At 35.6% G+C, this 20,227-nt stretch overlaps 1 protein-coding gene across 14 annotated transcripts in view; it reads left to right on the forward strand.

The window, feature by feature from the left end:
- gogo (golden goal) overlaps positions 1–20,227 on the forward strand; it is a 595,526-nt gene that overhangs the window by 44,847 nt on the left and 530,452 nt on the right. The window contains exon 3 of one of the 14 annotated variants that reach the window (XM_067791434.1): positions 9,325–9,615. The exons of the other annotated variants lie outside the window; for them this stretch is intronic. The gene's annotated coding sequence lies outside the window, so the exon portion shown is untranslated. The remainder of the gene's footprint in view (positions 1–9,324; positions 9,616–20,227) is intronic. 14 annotated transcript variants of the gene reach the window in all.

Genomic DNA, 20,227 nt, shown 5'->3' on the forward strand with positions numbered 1-20,227 from the left:
GCCAGGTAGCGTCTTAATAAAAACTGCTTAATTGAAACTGACTCTAGCGCATCTTTCTGTCGCTATTTTTTTTTTTTTTTTTTTCAAAAAACTGTTGTAAAAACGTTGGCGATAACAGTTAAAAAAAATATTTTTTGGGTTTGGGGAGTGTTTTGGTCGAAAAATTTACGCTTTCGCCATTGTTTTTTCGCACTGTCGAAAACTAGTTTTTTGGGCACGTGTAATGGAACCTTTTTCCCTGAGTCCAAATCCTATCGAAAAATCGATGGCGCGATATCGGTTAATAAATCGACCCAGTCTTACCTACATAGTTATAAAAATGAGCGAAATGAGAAAAAGCAGATATAGAACAATAAATAAACAATTAAGGGAAAAGGAAAAGTAAATGTTAAGAACATGCAAAAGAAGGAGTGGAGGAAGGGGAGGAACAAGAAGCAGTATAATAACCATCACGCCAATGAAAGCTGTTTTTTTTAATGTATATGCACTAAATGTTCCTATGTACTGCGCACCATGTAGTATTGCTAAATTTCAGAATGCATTATACTCAGTTCCAAGTGAGATGTGTCTCTCCATTTTATCCCTACACTATTCACATTCCAAAAAGGGTGTGTGTCCACTATTTATCGCAACCGATTCAGCTATAGGTTAAACACTATGACCAACAGAGGTTTGTGTCCCCGCTATTCAGTACAACCCGTTTTGTAGCGAGTTATTTATCACCGCCACGAGTCTTTACTAATTGCTGCTAGATGGTCCGTTTTTACCCGCAAATTTGTATGTGTATAAGTGTAAAAAAATAAGGCTCATAAGTAAGTTGAGAACACATCTTATGGCTTTCGGTTCGGTTATAGTCTCGGCTATTAAGGGAATCAAAAGGAAGAGGACAATAACAAAAATGAAAGAAAAATAGGGGTGAAAAGGGGAAATAATGATAAGAAACCGAAAACAAAATGGTACTATGGACACAAACCGAAATCGGGATCCGAATACGGAACGGAAATCTAAACTGGAGCCGAAATCGAAATAAAAATCTTGAACGAAATCTGCTGTAATTTTTTTTTGTAAACAGCGTGGTATCATCGGAATGTTATCGTTCGTGAGGTTATTGTGTTTATGCTTACAAGTGCCCTGCAGTTAAACTAACTAGTTGTATACTAGAAGAATCCTAATACTTAATATACTAGTCCTAGTCGGGTTGAAGAATTACCTGAAAATTTAAAAATTAGCTCAAATTCACATGGTCGCAGTGCAATCCTCAATAAATTATCTATCTAACTAACGGATAAGGAACTACCAGTTGTTGTTGTTGTTGTAGCGACAAGGACACTCCATGGATGCTGTATATTGAAATGATTTTCCGTCATCCTTTGTAAAATTTTGTTTCGAGACAAACCGGTTTCGGTGTTATGCCATCATCAGTGTCGATCTTCTTTTTGATCTGTTGTTGTCATTTGTCCTATATTTATAGTTCGTAAGTACATGAACAGATATTGTTAAAAATGATGCTTGTGGATATATAGGTATGTGTATGTGCTGTGTGCTCATTCACAACCGAGGGTGGGTTTTACTGATCGATTTTTGTTGCTGACTGAGGCAGGTAAAAGTCCGTGATTTTAGTCGTTTGACCATCTTTATGGGTTTGTTGTTTTGAGCGTTAATTATTTTGTGTTCATTTGGTGTTTTGTGTTTGTCTGTTGTACCTGTGTGATTACTTTGTTTCTTGTAAACAAGTTTTAAAGGCTCGAATATTATGTCAGAAATTGTGTTTATCTGTTCGTTTATTATTCTACCGTCGAATGTTTTCTGTTTGTAGATTTCCATGTTTTCGAGTACGTTGAGACGTCGGGCTTTTGCTTGTATGTGAAGAACCCTAACTGTTTTATTGATGTTTGCTGGGGAATATTCAGTCCCAGTCTAACTTTCTTTGGAGAAGTAACATCTCCTTGCACTCGTCATCACTCGAAATTTCACTCTCCGATCACAAATTTTAAACTAGTTGCCAAACAACCACTGAAAAAATTCTAAAGAAGCAATTGTCAAAAGTATAGGGATCATAGTGTTTCTATAAAACTATCGATAGCACATCAACGTCAATACATTGTTTTAGTAAATACCAGTTCGCATTGACGTGACCTTGATGTCGATGACGAAACGAAGTGATGGTTGACGTTGACAACCATTATAGGGTGATTGTTCTTTGAACTGTATTGGGTTTAAATTATTTTCTCCGTACAGGATTTTTTCACGAATTTTAAGTCTACTTTAGGGCACATTAGTCACTAAATAACTGCATGTAGGAGGGTTCAGCAAATTATGCATGTTCTAAATAAAATTATATTAAACTAATAAAGCAAAATATTTAAGACAAAAGGAGCTATATCGACTACTTTATCTGCTACACAACTCCAAACACAATATAAAAAAGTATGACTTAAAGTAAAAACGTGCACTTGTTCTAGCGAGTTTTTATGCCAATACAGAATGCAGCTGTAAAATGTGATTTTCGTACTTTTATGTAAGAATATCTCAAAAACAAGAGCTCTGAACACACCTATTCAGTATTCAGAACTCAACACCCTTCAAAAAATAATAAGTTCATTTCTGTGTCTGGGCTTTTTCCAATTTTTTTGGCTAGTGTTGTCTCAGCACACATTACCGAACTCTTGTTAAGCTCTCTTTTCACTCTCCTGGCTGTTGTTTAAGTAAATCAGTTTGATGTCAACATTGTCGCCGCATATGATGTACCTATCCTGATGATGAAGGAAATTTAAATATTTTGTGACAGGCATTCGATTTGTGAGATAGGCGCGCACAACGTACTAACTTCTACATATCTATTTATACCAATATTCCCTACATAAGTGAAAAGAATTTTAATTGCGCGACCCATAAGGCAAATCGCGCGAAATGAACCTACTAGCACCCGTCCACTCACACTTCCCTTCCCTGCATCGTATGTCAGGCAAACTACACAATTTCTCGTCCTCTTTCGCATTCATAAAGAAAATTTGAAAAACCTGGCAAAGAAATCGTGTAAACGATCATACATAACTTAAGAGGAATACTTATTCTGATAAATATAAAGCAAGGTAATTATAAAGCATAACTTATTATAACAGTCGTAATAACTAAAGAGTACTTCAATTAATGTGTAGCAAAAAAGTTTTGTAGAATAGCCGGACTCCTTAAAAATTTCATTTTCATGGTGTAGGTTAAGTTAGGTTGGTTAAAGCTCACATAGACTGAATGAGTCCATAGTGCCACCAGAAATTTTTTTAACGACCAAACTGAAAACTCATATCAAACCCCCGAATCTGTATTATTAAATAGCTTCTTTCTATTGGAAAATACTAGAAGTTTCGACGACCTCTGCTACTTGCTGCTCTCAGATCTGATATCTGAGCCACTGCTTATAGCGGCAGTTTTTGCTTGTCGAGCGCAGGGCACGAACACAAAACGTGCTCAATCGTTTCTTTCTCCAATTCGCACTTCCTACGTCATTGACCTAATACAAAAGCAACGTTGTGTAGGAATTTCAAGTTTTTTTTCAGGTTCGAAACCGAGCTCAGGGGCTATAGCAATAACTTTTATGATTATTATTATTATTTTTTTTTTTGGAATAGAAGATAGAAAATTATTCAAACACCTGCCATAGATTCATCAGTACGCTTTAGGCACGCTGAGCTAACTATTTAGCTTCATGGCGGTGGTTTATTTGACTGATAAATTGTTCATTCTATTCCTTAGCTTAGGTTTAGCAACCTTCGAAATAGATATACCTGTGCAGCTATGGCAGATATGTGACTCATTTTCTATGTTCTTTTCCACACTAAAAAATAATTTTCCAATTATTAAAAAAAAAAAACAATATTTATAATAATAATAAGTATTGTTATAGGCCTTGAGCTCGAATTCGAACCTGGAATCCTTTATCAATAAACGTTGAATTACACGTAGATACAGCATTTCAAAACAAAATCTGCAATACCTGTGCGAACTTTAGCATAATTCTGAAATTGGCAGTAGTTAAATTAAAATATGGCGCTTTTGAAATAAATTATTGTAAAAGTTTGATGAAAGCCGAGATAAGTTTATTTCCCTTCAGCGGCGAGAGAAGGCAAACATTTTTTGGCGGGCATTTATGTAAATATGTAAAGATGAGTACATCAATGTATGTATTTTATATTTGAGCTAAAGTTGACTAGACAAACAAGTAAAAAAAATTATTAACAGCATCTATGTTGTAACCAAACATTATATACTTAGATATAAGCTTAAACAATGCAATATATTTGGGATTCTTAAAAAACGTTCTTTCTCCTTAATTTTCATTTATACAGGGTCGATAAACGTTTTTGCCAACTAATGCACGGATAACGGATTTATCGAAGACGAGTTGTATTATGTCTTACAGTAAAACGTAGACAACCTAAAAAGACGCGTCGACTACCTACCTTGAACCCCTCGTGGGTTAGAGAGCTTGGAGTATAAGAGGCAACTAAAATACTCAAGTTATCCAAGGGGTTGTGTAGTGCTACACTTCCGAGTTAGCGGCGCAATTTAAAGCTTCTCCAACCCAGTTGCCAACCTCACCTTCCCGCGGCGAATCCTGTTTCTTTGGCAGCCGAGGCTATGTCGACACCAAGTTCCTCATTTAACTATAGGGTTGCGGTGGGATGGCCTAGAAGGTTCAATGTGGTCAAATCAAATAGTTCTCGAGATGGTCGGTATTGTACCTTTTAGATGCTTGTTACCGGAACGTATCTATATCTGGCCAAGAACCATTAGGATCGATAGCACTCCTCAAAATCTTCGGAGTGTCTTTATCGCCACAAAAACAAAAAATCGACTTGGCTAAACTTCCATCTGGGTAATCTCTAGACTAAAACCTGGCGTGCTGTGCGAGGTTCTCATATAGCACACACTTTATCTGTAGAAGTAATGCCTCTAACAGCAGCCAGTTAATGCTTCAAGATTCCAGAAACTGCTAGTTTCTTAGGCTTCTGTATAGGCTTGGATCTTTGGAAACGCGCGGTATTTCTATGGGGATTAAAATATATAATATCAATCAATTAACTCAAATAAAAGCATTCACTTTTTAAACAACATTTCAAGCTTAACTATAATCAAAATTAAAATTATACATCGGTATGACTTTCACCCCGATATGCTAACTCGGTTTGTTTACATTTTTTGACACAATAGCCCCTTACAATTGGTACATACCCGGCTGTTATTCACACCTTATTGGATACATCCGTTTATGACCAAGGTAAATCAAACAAGATAGAATTGGCAACTGAAATATCTTGTTTTGGACTGACTATATAATTTGGGTTGTGCAAAATTAATTTATCAAAATCGCAAACGCTATTCGTATAGATTCTCTTGACTTCTTCTTGTTGAAAACCGAATTTATCAGCGAGAATAATTTCAGCCTTCAAAATAATTCAGCCAACTCCTACAACTTTGGATTGATGAGAAATAAAGTTAAATTCCTATTCCACGAGCAAGATAGATATATGCGTTTTGGAATACTCGAGAAAGAGTCATTCGAGGCGTATGGAGCTTTGCATGCGGTAAGCAGAGAATATGGAACATATTTCAACACCCGCCAGCGGTTTTCATCGGTACGAAAGTAAATGGTTCAAAATGTGGGTTGTTGGTCGCAATGGCGACAAAATCCAAATGCCCAAAGGTTCCAGGGGCCAAGAAAATTGTTCTCGCCCAGTCGGGCTAGCAAACCGAAGGACTAGAACACCCGGGCGCTGGCTATTTGCACTACCACCAGAAAAGTGCACCAATTTTCGCTATACAAATAGTTTCAAATTGCCCTCATACATATTTATTTCTTTTCTCAAACAAAAAAAATTTTGAATATACAATTATTTTATTTATTTTCTTATTTCCATTTGATTGCCAATTGACTTTTAAATATTGCACAACAACTTCAAGTACAGAAAATGGTTACGCCTTGTGTTGAATAATCATTTGAAAATTTTCGAGTATTAGCATTACAGTACAGTAGGAAAGTTTCAACATTTCCAGTTCAAATTTTCACTGATAGATTATGAAAATTTGATTAGCAAGGTTATCTTCAGTCTATCACAACAAAATAAAACCTGGCTAGGTTCGATATAAAATAATTAATTTCGTTTTGTTGGGTCTTCATAGAGAAATCCCACCTTTTACCAGTGTGCGATATCCATTGACCGTCATCCATTGGGACCACAAGTTATGTATGTTTATAAGAACCACACTAATTGCAGTTGCTTTGCCTGATTACTGCATATGTTTACCAGGCACATACGAGTATAACCAAAAGAACACCAAAGTGTATATTTCATAAATTTGTTTAAAATTGCTTTAAGCATCATTGAGTTTTCCCAACCATTTAGGCATGAACATATTTGCACCACATATTTAGATATCTATTTGGGGTGACAGAAAATTTGCATCCCAATAAACACTTTTGATACCATTCTTATTCTCAAATCTTAACCTTTGGTTGACAAATGTCATACAGCCGCGGATAAAGTTTTTGAACTAAAACACATATTTGAATAAATAATTGACAAATTCAGAAATTTCCTATTTTCCTTCAAGCATTTTTAAAAGAGGCTATTCAAATAGACAACATTTATTGAAGATTAGGGGCCATTTTTTCATGTGAATTTTAAACTTTATCTGCACTTTTAAAGTTTCTTCACAAAAATTGTTTATATTGGACCGATAAACTTTAAAGCTTACTTGAAAAAGCGGCCCTAAGAATATTACGTATCGAATGGTAAACTAAGCTGAAAATCGAATAAAAATTGATATCTTGTGGCAATTTGAAAAAACAACTTAATTCGAGTTAGGATAATGGCGATACATAGACCTTTATCTGAAAAGCTAGCCACAATTCACCATTGTAACTTCCTATATTTTGTAGCAGCCATTTGGCGCTAGGGCTACAAGTAAGTAGCACAGGGATATCTGTAACATATTTCTGTTATGAAGCCAGAATATCCCTTTTATCATAACTCGAATTAAGTTGTTTTTTCAAATTGCCACAGATATTTTCTCAAACCATTGATAACTTGTACTTAAAAAAAGCAATATCAATGAATAGGTGAACATATGATTATGAATTTAATATGAGTATACGAATTTACTTACATAAAAATGTCGTCATGCAAATAAACCAGGCGTCCCAAATATAAGCGGGAAAGATGTTTCCATTCCGGAATAAAGATTTTTCACAGGGGTAGATAACATCAGCACTGTAGCCAAAATTGGTTATTTTTTATAGCTGAATTTCATTCTGAATAACTGAAACGTAAAATCAATAACTTCCATCGATATCATCTAACGGAAGTACTAGTGATATTTCTAAATGGCTGGCCGAATTTTATGTTCCTGTTTATTGACGTAGATTCCATAAGTATCTGCAGAGGTGGTGCATATTGTACGGGGCACTCTCACATAAGTTTAAGGATGACGTGGACTCATTTTATGGGCCTGTAAGCATTTCACAGCATTTGGTGCTGGTGGCTGTTCTCAACACACAACTCAATAAATAGAGTCTTCGTATTTATCGTTATAGAATTTAATCTCGTTCTGTAGCTTTGTTAGTAAAATAGTTAACAGACGACTTGAAGTTGTAAACAAGAATTCCGCAGAAAATTTTAAATTTTGGCCGATTATTTAATACCCTTCTTAATAGTTTTCATTGCTAAAATAATTTTCATATATATATCAGATCTCTTCAAAGTTAACCACAACATGTACAAAAAATTAGGGTTTTAAAAAACCATGAAAAATCACAACGCTTCCACATTAGTTTCTTTAGCAGAAGTTTTTTTTTTTATTTACGAATCTTAAGTAACTGAAAAAATTCAGGTAGATCGTCCTTGGCTAGTCGCTTGTCTGTACCTGGAATATGTTAATTTTAAATCATATAAATTATATAATCTATATATATAAAAAGAAGTGTACATTTTGATTGTCACTCCATAACTCGAGAACGGATAGAAAGATTGCCATGAAATTTTTAGGATAGATACAGGAAGGAGAGATGATGGTTAGTTGATTTTGAAATCCCAAATCGGTTTAGCCATTCTGGAGTTATGATTTTTTTTTAGAAAAAATTCTAAATTTGAAAAAAATAAATAAAAAGAAGTGTACATTTTGATTGTCACTCCATAACTCGAGAACGCATAGAAAGATTGCCATGAAATTTTTAGTATGGTATATAAATTTGCCTATATTAGTATTTACGATCGTTTTTTTCGGGAAGTATACCAGAGACGGACTGTGACTAGGATTAGGACTAGGACTGGGACTGAGACTCGGAGTGGGACTGGGACTGAGACTCGGAAGGGGATTGGAACCAAATACATACCACCCTCTGGGACTGGAAATAAGGGATGAAGAAGAATATGAAGAACTTGAGAGAAGAGAGAAGAGAAAGGAGAGAAGGAGACTGAGAAAGAGATAGAATGAGACAAAGATGGAGATAGATGAAGCGAAAAAGACGGAGGGTGGAGTAAATATCCTTTTATTATATAGGAAATAGTGTTGAGGGGGGAGGGCAGAGTTATACGGAAAAAGCTTATTAAAATGTATGCAGATAGACCAAATTTAGGGCAGAACAACGTCTGCCGGTTCTGTTAGTAAATATATATATATAAAATTCAAATTATGTATGTATGTATGTAGGTATAGATCGAGTTGCGTCCTAAACGACCAAATTTGCACAACCCACTAGAAACCTTCCAAGGATGGTCATAGGCTAAAAGAAATATCGTTATATAAAAGGGGCGTGGCACCATGCAAAATTAATATTTGGTACTACATAACTCTGATAGTATTCAACCTAGAACATTGAAATTCAGTAAGAAGTTATATGAGGTCAATCCCTAACATCCCCAAGAAAACGTGCGGTGGGGGATAAGGGGGCATGGCACCTCCGATATAAATGGAATTTTTCATTCTGCATATTTCTGGATGTAGTAATGGTAGGATAATGAAAATTGGTAAGGATCTATATGAGGTTAAGTCCTAACACCTCCAAAAAATGTAGTAAAATGTGGAATTAGGGAATTGGGGGAAAGGAGGCGTGGCATCTTCCCTAAAAATGGGATATTTCAGAACCATGGCTGCCGTACAAACTTAGATTATTATAACAGCTAAAGTTTGACTTCAGAGTTGTTTGGCTGTTGTTCTTTTGCATGTTTATTAATCTTCCGCCGTTAAATTTTTTTGTTAACTTCACTATATCCACATCTTCTATCTATATGTATATATAATGTTAAAATTATGAATGTTTGTATGAAGGTATAATCCGGGTTGCGCCCTAAACGGATCGGCCGATCACAACTAAATTTGAATCACCCACTAGAAATCTTCCAAAGATGGTCATTGGCTAAACATAACTTCAATATAAAGAAAGGGAGTGGCACCTACCATACAAATGGAATGTTTGATACAGCATAAATCTGGAAGTATTGCAAGAACATTGAAATCCAGTAAAGAGTTAAATTGGATCAATCCCTAGCACCACTACGAAAATAAGGGGTGATAAGAAGGGGCGTGGAACATCCTTTACAAATGGAATAATGAAAATAGGTAAGGAGCTATATGACGTTAAGTCCTAACAGCACCAGTAATATATGGAATTGAAAAAAAAAACAAGACAAATGGCACTCTCAGAACTATGGCTGTCTTAAAAACTCAGATTATTTCAACACGTAAAGTTTGATTGCAGACTTGGGTTTGGCTGTTATTCCTTTAGTATTCTTTTATGTTATTTTTAGGGTTGGTGTTTTTGGAGACGCCTGGAGGAACCGGAAAAAACATTTCTATTTAATTTGATATTAATTGATGTAAGAGCAAACAGAGAAATCACTATGGCAGTTGCTTTCTCAGATACCACGGATAACCTTTGTCTAGTGGATGTACAACTCCGCTTTAAATGACCACTGTCTGCAAACATCTGATAAACCGATGTGCAACATAAGCAAATGGTCAGGCCAAAGTGAGGGTGTGCGATGTGTGCACCATGACTCATAAACAGTCGCTGCAAGGTTTAGACCGAACCCTTAAGAATTTAAGGTGTAATGATCATCCCAAAGGTGATGCTGTCCTGTTACTTGCTGGAACAGCCGCAGTTGAAGTAAATGCGTGCTTTTTCGTCTACAGACGGCTTTACGTACAAAAATTTACTCTCTTTAGAAATATGAGAGGGCGGAAACACTTCAGCAGCAGCTTTTGCTAACCACTTCTGGAAATTAATTATGGCAAAATTCCTATTTCTTTACTAACAGATTTGATTTCTTTTCTTGCAAGTTTTTGAGAAATTATGACATCACCTGAAGCTTTAATAGCTATTGTTTCTTCCAAATATTGAATCTATTTTTACAAACTATAAATGGCTTTGAGAAAAGGCATTTTAGGCACCTTAAAATGAGGATGCTAATATCACAAGAACCAAGACAACTTATCACTCTATTAACACAGAAGAGTCCCAAGCTGTGCATGTCCGATTGAGTTTATTAGCTCTTTTGAGCCATCACAAATATCTCCTCATCGATTGATCCTTCAAAAAGGGCCCATAATATCATAATATTTATGCTCCGTTATTTCGGTTCTCCACGCTTATATAGTGGGAAGGACAAGCCTTTTCATCACAAATCTTTTACGAATGTCATTAAAGCAATTCATTTTATCGGAATTTCGAAAACAAAAAAGTTTAAAACCAAGGATTCCATTGATACCGAAGATTTGCCTACTCAATTTTAAACGCCTCAAATTTCCTATCCCTATAAATGAAGCTAAGGACGATCATTAGCTGCGCATCGAGGGATTGATGACGGCAATACAAACCTTTATAGATTCAGAGCTTCTGCAACTCAATTGTCAATCTCACCTACGCTGCAACAGCAGTCATTAGCTGTAGCAGAAGTCAATCTTAATAACTCATGTTTTACCCATGGCCAGTTACGCGTAGCCTGCATATTTTTATAGAAACGTGGGGTGGGTTGATGGTCCTCAGTAGCAAGCAATATTAAGGCACAGCCAGACCATCTCGGGAACAAATTTAAATGACCACATTGAACCTTTTAGGCTATACCGCAATTATGGCTTTAGCCATTTCACTCTAATTGCCATGACCATAATTATAATTTTTAATTATAACTAGCAGACCCGGCAAACATTGTTCTGCCCTAAATTTGGCCTATCTGCATACAGTTGAATAAGCTTTTTCCGTCTAACTCTGCCCTACCCCTCTACACTTTTTCCTAATCTTTTTATTCACTCCTCCCTCCGTCTTTTTCGCTTCATCACCCTTTTCGTCTCATTCTATCTCTTTCTCAGTCTAGTTCCCTCTTTTCTCTTCTCTCAAGTTTTTCTCCTTATTCTTCATCTCTTGTTGCCAGTCCCAGAGGGTGGTATGTATTTTGTTCCAGTCCCATTCCGAGTCTCAGTCCCAGTCCCACACCGAGTTTCAGTCTCAGTCTCAGCCCTATTCCTAATCCCAGTCCCAGTCCGTCTCTGGTATACTCCCCGGAAAAAAGCATCGTAAATACTAATATAGGCAAATTTATATACGAAATTTCAGGCAAATCGAATACGACGTATGTAAATAGGTATGTGGGTATTATTAATTCTTGTCTTTATTTCGGCTTCGCATGCATATTTATCAGTTTTGCCAGGTTGATACGACTAAATGGAATATCACAATGAACTTTAGAGCTCTCAGCAACATCTTTCATTTGATATCGATATTGTATAAACACATTCTAGGGGTACCCGTGTCCACATTTTGGGCTATATTCCGAGACCCTAGCCTCCCAGTTGTATGAAAATTATCCTGTACTATAGCACCCATCAACAGCTTTCATTAGATATCCATATTGTATAAACACATTCTAGGGGTACCCGCGTCCACGTTTTGGCCTATATCTCGAGACCCTAGTCACCCAGCGTTATAATATATTACTCAGTACTAAAACACTAATCAACAGCTTACATTTGATATCCATAAACACTGTCTAGGCATTCACTGGCCCCCGTTTTGGCCTATGTCTCGTGACCCTAGTCACCCAGGGATATGAAAATTATCCTGTATTATAGCACTCATCAACAGCTTTCATTTGATATCCACATTGTATAAACACATTATAGGGGTACCGGGTCCACGTTTTGGGCTATATTTCGAGACCCTAGCCTCCCAATTGTATGAAAATTATCCCGTGCTATAGCACTCATCAACAGTTTTCATTTGATATCCATATTGTATAAACACATTCTAGGGGTAACCGCGTCCACGTTTTGGTCTATATCTCGAGACCCTAGTCACCCAGCGTTATAATATATTACTCAGTACTAAAGCACTAATCAACAGCTTACACTTGATATCCATAAACACTGTCTAGGCATTCAAGGGCCCACGTTTTGGCCTATGTCTCGAGACCCTAGTCACCCAGGGATATGAAAATTATCCTGTATTATAGCACTCATCAACAGCTTTCATTTGATATCCACATTGTATAAACACATTCTAGGGGTACCCGCGTCCACGTTTTGGCCTATATCTCGAGACCCTAGTCACCCAGCGTTATAATATATTACTCAGTACTAAAGCACTAATCAACAGCTTACATTTGATATCCATAAACACTGTCTAGGCATTCACGGGCCCACGTTTTGGCCTATGTCTCGAGACCCTAGTCACCCAGGGATATGAAAATTATCCTGTATTATAGCACTCAACAGCTTTCATTTGATATCTACATTGTATAAACATATTCTAATGGTACCCGGGTCCACGTTTTGGGCTATATCTCGAGACCCTAGCCTCCCAGTTGTATGAAAATGATCCTGTTATAACACTCATCAGCAGCTTTCATTTGATATCCATATTGTATAAACACATTCTAGAGGTACCCGTGTCCACGTTTTGGCCTATATCTCGAGATCCTAGTCACCCAGGTGTATGAAAATTATCCTGTACTATAGCACTCATCAACAGCTTTCATTTGATATCCATATTGTATAAACACTTTCTAGGGGTACCCGGGTCCACGTTTTTGCCTATATCTCGAGACCCAGCGTTATAATATATTACCCAGTACTAAAGCACTAATCAACAGCTTTCATTTAATATCCATAAACACTGTCTAGGCATTCACGGGCCCACGTTTTGGCCTATATCTCGAGACCCTAGTTACCCAGGGGTATGAAAATTACCCACTACTAAATCACTCATCAACAGCTTTCATTTGATATCCATATTGTATAAACACATTCTAGAGGTACCCGGGTCCACGTTTTGGCCTATATCTCGAGACCGTAGTCACCCAGCGTTATAATATATTACTCAGTACTAAAGCACTAATCAACAGCTTACATTTGATATCCATAAACACTGTCTAGGCATTCACGGGCCCACGTTTTGGCCTATATCTCGAGACCCTAGCCTCCCAATTGTATGAAAATTATCCCGTACTATAGCACTCATCCACAGTTTTCATTTGATATCTATATTGTATAAACATATTCTAGGGGTACCCGGGTCCACGTTTTGGGCTATATCTCGAGACCCTAGCCTCCCAGTTGTATGAAAATGTCCCTGTTATAGCACTCATCATCAGCTTTCATTTAGTATCCATATTGTATAAACACATTCTAGGGGTACCCAGGTCCACGTTTTTGGCTATATTTCGAGACCCTAGCCTCCCAATTGTATGAAAATTATCCCGTACTATAGCACTCATCCACAGTTTTCATTTGATATCTATATTGTATAAACATATTCTAGGGGTACCCGGGTCCACGTTTTGGGCTATATCTCGAGACCCTAGCCTCCCAGTTGTATGAAAATGTCCCTGTTATAGCACTCATCAGCAGCTTTCATTTAGTATCCATATTGCATAAACACTTTCTAGGGCTACCCGGGTCCACGTTTTGAGCTATATATCGAGACCCTAGCCTCCCAGTTGTATGAAAATTATCCTGTACTACAGCACTCATCAACAGTATTTATTTGATATCCATATTGTATAAACATATTCTAGGGGTACCCAGGCCCACGTTTTGATCTCAAGACCCTAGGCACGTAGCGAAAAAAAAGGTAGACGTTGGCCGATTCCCAGACCTACCCAATATGCTCACAAAATTTCATGAGAATCGGTTCATACGTTTCGGAGGAGTTAAGCCTCTAACACCGTGACAGAAGAATTTTATATATTAGATTATAAATTTTGAAAACGCAGTTTGATCAAATGCGAGATTTGGTCGTCGTACTTCTTGGCTTTTACATAAATGTATCTACTGATTCAGACAGTTTTTTGCGTACACCCAAAAGAGAGATGTATGCCTAAGTTCTTTTTGCAATATTTATTATTTTGTCTCCATGAAAGCCTTTATTTCATGCTTTATATCAGCACCTATGGGAGAGCAACTTTGAACAGCAATATATAAATTTGTTGAGAGTTATTTTTGAGTCCTCGAACATAATTTTAATTGCATTAATTTAGGTAAGTAGGTACATTTTATCAAATGAAACTTGGAAATCTTGAATATAAAATCCTTCAAGCTTTATTATATATGCATTTTGCTCTCATCACAAAAACTTCTCATAAGCAAAACTTCCGAACATGTTTGTTTAAGTCTAAAACTAAGGCCCGGTTTTTCAGTAGCTGGTTAAGTTAAGCTTAAACTAAGTTTGCTTAAACTCTAGTCAAATTTAAACTCCAGTTAAACTACTGAGCAGTTTTTCGGTCACAGTTAAGGCCGCCTTTGGGGTATGCTTTTTGTGCGGCAACATTGTTTTGTTTATTATCTAGATAATTTGTATATACGGCAACAGCTGGATTTTGTTTACCCAACAAACATGGAAAAAAATTCTTGAGTTGATATCCAACTTCATTCTTCAATCACTATCCAACCTTTGAGAAATGCTGTAAAATTAAAAGTTTTCGAGCTGATCTCCAACGTCATTAATATTTTCCAATTAATATCATAATTTCGAGAGATCTTGAGAAATGTGCAGTTCTCAAATGAATATTCAACAAGCTTCTCTGGTTGATATCTTACATTGGATATCGAGTAGAGTTGGAAAAAATCGCCAAGGTGGTGCCAACAAAGGAAACAGCTATTTATTGTGAGAAATAAACACCTAATTTTAAGCAGTAATGAGGCGTAAGTAATGAAAAATAAATTATATAGGCGGCCGCCGTGGCATGATGGTAGCATGCTCCGCCTACCACACCGAAGATCCTGGGTTCATGCCCATAAAAATTTTAGAAACAACCCAGCCAGCATTGTTTGAAAATTTTGATCAAAAAATATTTAAATATCATACCCCAAGATGATTAAAAACGTTCAAATTTAAAAGTATTTTCTGTTCGAAAATTAACGTATCGTCGGGAGAAAAATGTACCATAAATGTGATTATTCTTGAGTAATCATTTATCATTCCTAGTTCGAAACTTTTTTTATTCATATTTGATAACATTGTAAAATTGAGCTTGAATAGTTTTAGAGTAATATTTGACTTGTTTCCACAGTCATTTTCTGATCATATTCGTGAATATATTTCAATCGTTTTGGTTGCGATTTTTGAATCATTTTTGAATGCCATTATAATGCATTTATTCTCCATATCTCATTCAAAATAGGATACTACATAATAATCTTATTTCATCAGGGGAAGAAAGCATGCGAAAGTGAGCTTATCGAACCACAGCTAACTTGCGAACAAACTTGACCGATATACACCTGCGACTACAACATCCAACATCAGCATTATCGTCTGCATCTTAAAATACGGATACGATACGGGATGTTGAAGCCGTATCCAGGTATGTCAAGATAGTTTCACTTACTTGGGGTTCAAATAGCTCACAACCTATGTATTGTCCAATCATTATGTATTTCCTGGGAAGCTGAAGGGGAGAAATGGTTGGGGAAATCTTCGTTCACGAGCAGCATTACATTATTTTTGTCTTGAAGAGTATCTTTTGTATAAATAATAAAATTTTTATATATTTTTTCTTAGCTTCATGATTGAAAAAATATGTGTATGTGAAAAAAATAAAAATTTTTAATGAAAATTAAAAGTTCAACAAGTATAAAATTCATTATTCAGTCAACATATATATTCATAAAAGATTCAGAAAGCTGAATGAAAAGTGATTATAAAATTTTGATCACCTAAAGTAAACACATTTGATTCAAATATGATTCCAAAATGTGATTGAAAAACTATATTCAGTTTTTGATCATCAAAAATAACCAAAATGTTGAGTGGGAAAGTTTTTCAAGTAGAACCCATTTTTTCTAAGCGGGATTGCCCATCGGCAGTGTTTTGCAAGCACTCCGTTTGTATTTCTTTCATGAAAATCTCTCAGTGAAAACTAATCTGCCTTGCAGATGCCGTTCGGAGCATAAAACAACTAGGTTCCGTCTGGCCAATTTGTAGGAAAAATCAAAAGGAGCACGACGCAAATTGGAAGAGAAGGTCTGCCTAAAGTCTCTTCGGGGCTTAGCGTGTCACATTTGTTTGTTTTATAAATTATGTATATACCCAGCCAGCGTTTCTTGAATAGTTTGATCAAAAAATATTTAAATATCATACCCCAAGATGATTAAAAACGTTCAAATTTAAAAGCATTTTCTGTTCGAAAATTAACGTATCGTCGGGAGAAAAATGTACCATAAATGTGATTATTCTTGAATAATCTTTTATGATTCCTATTTGGAAACACTTTTTATTCATATTTCATATCATTGTAAACTTGAGCTTTAATAGTTTTAGAGTAATATTGGACTGCTTTTCACAGTCATTTTCTGATCATATTCGTGAATATATTTCAATCGTTTTGGTTGAGATTTTTGAATAATTTTTGAATGCCGTTATAATGAATTTATTCTTCATATCTCATTCAAAATGGGATACTACATAATAATCTTATTTCATCAGGGGAAGAAAGCATGCGAAAGTGAGCTACTCGAACCACAGCTAACTCGCAAACAAACTTGACCGATATACACCTGCGACTACAACATCCAACATCAGCATTGTCGTCTGTATCTTAAAATACGGATACGATACGGGATGTTGAAGCCGTATCCGGGTATGTCAAGATAGTTTCACTTACCTGGGGTTCAAATAGCTCACAACCTGCGTATTGTCCAATCATTATGTATTTTCTGGGAAGCTGGAGGGGAGAAATGGTTGGGGAAATCTTCGTTCACGAGCAGCATTACATTATTTTTATTTTGAAGAATATCTTTTGCATAAATAATAAAATGTTTATATATGTTTTCTTAGCTTCATAATTAAAAAAATATGTGTATGTGAAAAAAATAAAGTTTTTAATGAAAAGTAAAATTTCAACAAGTATAAAATTCAATATTCAGTCAACAAATCTATTCATTAAAGATTCAGAAAGCTGAATGAAAAATGATTATAAATTTTTGATCACCTAAAGTAAACACATTTGTGTTTTGTAATACGATCGGTTAAAAAAATTTTATATATGTATTTTTAGAGGAATTTTCTTTTTCCATAGGCTAATCCGATCTAACCGCTGATTAGTGCAAATGAAACATTCCACTATTTTTCCCGACGTTTCGCTAAAACTTTTTTAGCATCTTCAGGGGCATTTCCATTTTATTTTCTGGTGAAAAAAAGAAATTACAGATATAAGTTTTAATTTAAGAGGCCATTACAAACATATCTACTTGGTAATCACTCGCAGATACATACATAGACATATAACATAGTCAATAGACTCACAATATATAATTTGCATTAGAAATTGCACAATTTTACATTAAAAAACTACACTTATTAAACGTGAAAAACATAGAAATAAAAATATCGGTACCACCTCTTGTGGTAGTGTTGTCAATACTAAAGTCTAAATTCTTTTTGTTTATCATGTAAACATCAAACATATGACGAAGCTATTTTATCCGTATCTTCCTTCTTATTTATTGTTTTCTCTCTTTTTGCAGTATCCTAAGGCTTTCCAGTGTGTACCTAGTTTTTTCCCTCTTTTCTTTGTCTAAAATTCTTGTGTTGACAAAATCAGTTGTGTGTCCAGTGTCTGGTATATGTTGCGATAGAGCGGTGCTGTTTTTTTGTTTTTTGATGTCCGCTTTATGTTCTGCTAACCTGGTACCCAAGGCTCGCTTTGTCATTCCAATGTACACTTTGTCGCAGCTTTCGTTTTCTTTTCCCTTACATTGTATTTGGTAAACAACATTGCTCTGTTGTTGGATATCGATGGCACTTTTTGTTTTTGTATAGACTGACGACAAAGTGTTGTTGGATTTGTATGCGATTACGATGTTCTCGCCTTTCTTAAATTTGTGGTCAATGTTTTCGCTCAGCTTAGGTATGTAAGTGAAGCTATAGTATTGTTTGACAGTGTTAGCTGTATCTTTGGTTTCTTTGTTATGTCTTTGCCCAGTTATTTTCGCAAGTTTCGTTTCTATTAATTCGCTTATTAAGTGTTCGGGATAGTTGTTGTTCTTCAGGATCACTCTGATTTTCTTTATGTTCGCCTGGTGAAATTGCTTATGACTTATTGTTAATATTTTGTCTATTAGATTGTTGGCAGTATTTATTTTATATTTTTTGGGCTGTGATGAAAGATAATTTATGAGCCGTTCAGAGGAAGTTGGTTTGGAGTACCAGTCTAGGAGGAGTTCTTGGTGTTTTCTATAGATGCGTACGTCCAGAAAAGGGATGCTTTCATTTTCTTCCATTTCAAAGGTGAATTGGAGTTTAGTATGGTACTTGTTTAGCGTTTTAGTTTTTTGTCCACGTCATTTCGTTTGATGATTGCCAAAATGTCGTCAACATATCTTGCTATGAATTTAATGTCAATATTGTATTTGGATTTCAGCTCAGAGAGGGTATTGTCCAGTAGATCGTCCATCACGCAGTCAGCTATTGTTGGGGAAAGGGGGTTTCCCATGGGCATTCCGAAGATCTGGGAGTACAGCTTATTATCATACATAAAGTAGTTATTGTCTTTTAGGCAAAAATCAAGCATGTCTTGAAATTTATTTTTTGGGATATTTGTCATATTTTTAATCTTGTCCTATTTGTTCATTATGATCCTGGTTGCTAAATTCGTTGGTAAATTGGTAAACAGAGACACTACATCAAACGAAACTAGTACATCATCTTCACACACACACTTGTTCAATAATTTTTCCTTAAGCTCAAACGAATTTTTGATGTTGTATTCCTTGGATATTGTTGTTTTGATAATGTCACCGACATATTTTGAAAGTTTGTAGCAAGGGACTTGGACAGACGAAACAATGGGACGTAAAGAGGTTTCTGGCTTATGTATCTTCGGCAAGCCATACAACCTTGGTGCCGTCGCTGCATTGCTGGTTAGTTGATACTTTTCTCGTATAGTGATATGTTTGTTTTTGTGGAGATCGTCCACTATGTTGTTGTTTTTCCTGTGAAATGCGTTTGTTGGATCATTCCTCATTGATTTATATGTGTTTCTGTCCTCCAGAATTTTGTTCATTTTTCCGTGTATTCTGATTTGTATATTGCAACTGTTTTGTTGCCTTTGTCGGCGTCAGTAATGATGATGTTGTTTTTGTGTGTTTTGTGCAGGGCTTTCGTTTTCTCCAATGCTTGCAGTATGAATTTTTCCGCTGCGTTGTTCTTGATGTTCCGTTTGAACATAAGTATCCTAGTGCTTAGTTCGTTTCTCGCTATTTCTTTTTATTTTTCATCACTCAAGGTCTGTATAATTTGTTCCATTTCGGATATAATATGTATTTGCACTAATCAGATCGGATTAGCCTATGGAAAAAGGTAAACACATTTGATTCAAATATGATTCCAAAATGTGATTGAAAAACTATATTCAGTTTTTGATCATAAAAGGTATGCATATTTGATTATTCTTTTTGTTGGTTTTTATGAAATATTAAAATCTAGTCATTAAAGGACTTCAAAAATGATTCCAAAAAGTGATCGAAAAATGCTTTTTAATTTTTCATCATCAAAAGTATTCATATTTGATTATTTCTTTTGTTCAATTGTATGATAACTCATTATTTAGTCAGAAAGAGTAATCAAATTGTATTGATATGTAGGGAAATTCAAAATTGAATCACCTAAATGCTGAGTGGGATATATTTCATTTTATTTTCGTGATAAAACTATAGTATGGAATCTGAAATTTGAGTC

The sequence above is a fragment of the Eurosta solidaginis genome, chromosome 5 (assembly GCF_040869045.1).
Source record: "Eurosta solidaginis isolate ZX-2024a chromosome 5, ASM4086904v1, whole genome shotgun sequence".
In the NCBI taxonomy this organism is placed as follows: domain Eukaryota; kingdom Metazoa; phylum Arthropoda; class Insecta; order Diptera; family Tephritidae; genus Eurosta; species Eurosta solidaginis.